Below are 5,000 nucleotides of genomic sequence, written 5' to 3'. Positions count from 1 at the left end.
TGATGTGGGAGAAGTTTGGGATCAAAAGGAATTGATCTTGGCATGGTTGGTGCATAGCCAAGTTCCATGATTTTGGATTTTTGGCTTGATTTTGTGACTTGGTGGTGATTTTGGTGAAAAACGAAAATCATGGTTTTGGAAAAGTGGCTGGACTCAATCCTCACAAATGCCTTCAAAGTGATGTGGGAGAAGTTTGAGATCAAAAGGAATTGATCTTGGCATGGTTGGTGCATAGCCAAGTTCCATGATTTTGGATTTTTGGCTTGATTTTGTGACTTGGTGGTGATTTTGGTGAAAAACGAAAATCATGGTTTTGGAAAAGTGGCTGGACTCAATCCTCACAAATGCCTCCAAAGTTTGATCTTGACATTTGGTGGAAAAGTGGCTGGACTCAATCCTCACAAATGCCTCCAAAGTGATGTGGGAGAAGTTTGGGAGCAAAAGGAATTGATCTTGACATGGTTGGTGCATAGCCAAGTTCATGATTTTGTGACTTGGTGGTGATTTTGGTGAAAAACGAAAATGTTGGTTTTGGAAAAGTGGCTGGACTCAATCCTCACAAATGCCTTCAAAGTGATGTGGGAGAAGTTTGGGATCAAAAGGAATTGATCTTGACATGGTTGGTGCATAGCCAAGTTCATGATTTTGGTGTTTTGGCTTGATTTTGTGGCTTGGTGGTGATTTTGGTGAAAAACGAAAATCATGGTTTTGGAAAAGTGGCTGGACTCAATCCTCACAAATGCCTTCAAAGTGATGTGGGAGAAGTTTGGAATCAAAAGGAATTGATCTTGACATGGTTGGTGCATAGCCAAGTTCATGATTTTGGATTTTTGGCTTGATTTTGTGGCTTGGTGGTGATTTTGGTGAAAAACGAAAATCATGGTTTTGGAAAACTGGCTGGACTCAATCCTCACAAATGCCTTCAAACTGATGTGGGAGAAGTTTGGGATCAAAAGGAATTGATCTTGACATGGTTGGTGCATAGCCAAGTTCCATGATTTTGGATTTTTGGCTTGATTTTGTGACTTGGTGGTGATTTTGGTGAAAAACGAAAATGTTGGTTTTGGAAAAGTGGCTGGACTCAATCCTCACAAATGCCTTCAAAGTGATGTGGGAGAAGTTTGGGATCAAAAGGAATTGATCTTGGCATGGTTGGTGCATAGCCAAGTTCCATGATTTTGGATTTTTGGCTTGATTTTGTGACTTGGTGGTGATTTTGGTGAAAAACGAAAATCATGGTTTTGGAAAAGTGGCTGGACTCAATCCTCACAAATGCCTTCAAAGTGATGTGGGAGAAGTTTGAGATCAAAAGGAATTGATCTTGGCATGGTTGGTGCATAGCCAAGTTCCATGATTTTGGATTTTTGGCTTGATTTTGTGACTTGGTGGTGATTTTGGTGAAAAACGAAAATCATGGTTTTGGAAAAGTGGCTGGACTCAATCCTCACAAATGCCTCCAAAGTGATGTGGGAGAAGTTTGGGAGCAAAAGGAATTGATCTTGACATGGTTGGTGCATAGCCAAGTTCATGATTTTGGTGTTTTGGCTTGATTTTGTGGCTTGGTGGTGATTTTGGTGAAAAACGAAAATCATGGTTTTGGAAAAGTGGCTGGACTCAATCCTCACAAATGCCTTCAAAGTGATGTGGGAGAAGTTTGGGATCAAAAGGAATTGATCTTGACATGGTTGGTGCATAGCCAAGTTCCATGATTTTGGATTTTTGGCTTGATTTTGTGACTTGGTGGTGATTTTGGTGAAAAACGAAAATGTTGGTTTTGGAAAAGTGGCTGGACTCAATCCTCACAAATGCCTCCAAAGTGATGTGGGAGAAGTTTGGGATCAAAAGGAATTGATCTTGACATGGTTGGTGCATAGCCAAGTTCATGATTTTGTGACTTGGTGGTGATTTTGGTGAAAAACGAAAATGTTGGTTTTGGAAAAGTGGCTGGACTCAATCCTCACAAATGCCTTCAAAGTGATGTGGGAGAAGTTTGGGATCAAAAGGAATTGATCTTGACATGGTTGGTGCATAGCCAAGTTCATGATTTTGGTGTTTTGGCTTGATTTTGTGGCTTGGTGGTGATTTTGGTGAAAAACGAAAATCATGGTTTTGGAAAACTGGCTGGACTCAATCCTCACAAATGCCTTCAAAGTGATGTGGGAGAAGTTTGGAATCAAAAGGAATTGATCTTGACATGGATGGTGCATAGCCAAGTTCATGATTTTGGATTTTTGGCTTGATTTTGTGACTTGGTGGTGATTTTGGTGAAAAACGAAAATGTTGGTTTTGGAAAAGTGGCTGGACTCAATCCTCACAAATGCCTCCAAAGTGATGTGGGAGAAGTTTGGGATCAAAAGGAATTGATCTTGACATGGTTGGTGCATAGCCAAGTTCATGATTTTGTGACTTGGTGGTGATTTTGGTGAAAAACGAAAATGTTGGTTTTGGAAAAGTGGCTGGACTCAATCCTCACAAATGCCTTCAAAGTGACGTGGGAGAAGTTTGGGATCAAAAGGAATTGATCTTGACATGGTTGGTGCATAGCCAAGTTCATGATTTTGGTGTTTTGGCTTGATTTTGTGGCTTGGTGGTGATTTTGGTGAAAAACGAAAATCATGGTTTTGGAAAACTGGCTGGACTCAATCCTCACAAATGCCTTCAAAGTGATGTGGGAGAAGTTTGGAATCAAAAGGAATTGATCTTGACATGGTTGGTGCATAGCCAAGTTCATGATTTTGGATTTTTGGCTTGATTTTGTGGCTTGGTGGTGATTTTGGTGAAAAACGAAAATCATGGTTTTGGAAAAGTGGCTGGACTCAATCCTCACAAATGCCTTCAAAGTGATGTGGGAGAAGTTTGGGATCAAAAGGAATTGATCTTGACATGGTTGGTGCATAGCCAAGTTCATGATTTTGTGACTTGGTGGTGATTTTGGTGAAAAACGAAAATGTTGGTTTTGGAAAAGTGGCTGGACTCAATCCTCACAAATGCCTTCAAAGTGATGTGGGAGAAGTTTGGGATCAAAAGGAATTGATCTTGACATGGTTGGTGCATAGCCAAGTTCATGATTTTGGATTTTTGGCTTGATTTTGTGGCTTGGTGGTGATTTTGGTGAAAAACGAAAATCATGGTTTTGGAAAAGTGGCTGGACTCAATCCTCACAAATGCCTCCAAAGTGATGTGGGAGAAGTTTGGGAGCAAAAGGAATTGATCTTGACATGGTTGGTGCATAGCCAAGTTCATGATTTTGGTGTTTTGGCTTGATTTTGTGGCTTGGTGGTGATTTTGGTGAAAAACGAAAATCATGGTTTTGGAAAACTGGCTGGACTAAATCCTCACAAATGCCTTCAAAGTGATGTGGGAGAAGTTTGGGATCAAAAGGAATTGATCTTGACATGGTTGGTGCATAGCCAAGTTCCATGATTTTGGATTTTTGGCTTGATTTTGTGACTTGGTGGTGATTTTGGTGAAAAACGAAAATGTTGGTTTTGGAAAAGTGGCTGGACTCAATCCTCACAAATGCCTTCAAAGTGATGTGGGAGAAGTTTGGGATCAAAAGGAATTGATCTTGGCATGGTTGGTGCATAGCCAAGTTCCATGATTTTGGATTTTTGGCTTGATTTTGTGACTTGGTGGTGATTTTGGTGAAAAACGAAAATCATGGTTTTGGAAAAGTGGCTGGACTCAATCCTCACAAATGCCTTCAAAGTGATGTGGGAGAAGTTTGGGATCAAAAGGAATTGATCTTGACATGGTTGGTGCATAGCCAAGTTCCAAGATTTTGGTGTTTTGGCTTGATTTTGTGACTTGGTGGTGTGCCAAGAATCATGAAATTTTCAAAGTGGTGGTTTTTGAGTTTTGTTGGTTGGAAAGTGTCACAAATGCATGCAGAATGAGGTCTAGAAAGTTTGGTATCAAAACCAAGCCATCTTGATGTGGTTTTGAATTTTTGAAATGTTGGAAAATAGAGGGTTTTGAAAAAAATTCATGAAAATTCGAAACCTTGGCCAATCCTAACGAAACTTGGTGGGCACCTTCTTGATATTATTATGGGATGGACTGGAAAAAATCACACAAAAATACGGTGTCTAGATACGTTTTTCCATTTTTCCCGATTTTCCACATTTCGGGTCTTTGGAAAAATAAAAAAAATACTTCCCCATGTCGAAAAATTCTAATTTTTTGCAGGCAATGTTGTACCATTTTTATGAGGATCCCTGCAAAAAATCTCGTGAAAATTCGTTCTCTAGGTCCCAAAACAGAACTTATGTCTACTCAAAAAAAGTGTATCTACTTGTACAAAAGTGGCTTTTGCATATTTAGCTATTATAGGGGGGGGGTGTTCCTCAATGCAGCCAGCTCTTGCACCATGGAAAATTCTGGTGCGGTCCCTTCATTCCCCCCTGTTTTGGCTTGCTTTGTGGTGGGGCAAGTCAAAACGCCCACACATGGGTGATCCACCAACTTGGGTTGGTGTCACCCGTTGTGGGCGGCGGCATGGTGGTGGCCGCCGTCGGTTCCGGCCGACTGACCCGGTGGGAAAAAATGTGAATCTGTTATGTGGATTTTTGTGGCACGCTGGTGGGATTTTCGTTGTGTGGCTCATTTCTAGACTTGTGAGCATCACGAAGGGGGTATGGCTTCCAACCGTTCGCGGGGAAGGGGCCATCATGTCTGGCTTGCTGCCGGCCGGGGGGGTAATGTCATCAGTCAGCGTCCGCTTGGGCTCACATTTGTGCTGGTTACGCCCAGGGTCATGTGGTTGATATTGAGGGCTTTATTACTCTCGGTCCAGTAGCGCGCGGCCACCACAGGGAAGGCACGGCCTCATCCGCGTGGCTTCTCCCTCACGAGCATCCTGGCGATCCGCCACGGTGGTCGTGCTGGAGAAGAAGCACGGATGAGACGGGTTGGAACTGTGGCCCGGTGCGATCGGGGAAGATTTGTGCCACGCAAATCGTTGGGTGGCTTATTCGAAGACTTGTGAGCATCACGAAGGG

The sequence above is a fragment of the Phaseolus vulgaris genome, chromosome 1, assembly GCF_051622355.1.
Source record: "Phaseolus vulgaris cultivar YP4 chromosome 1, ASM5162235v1, whole genome shotgun sequence".
Lineage (NCBI taxonomy): Eukaryota > Viridiplantae > Streptophyta > Magnoliopsida > Fabales > Fabaceae > Phaseolus > Phaseolus vulgaris.
Note: the sequence above shows the minus strand (reverse complement) of the source record.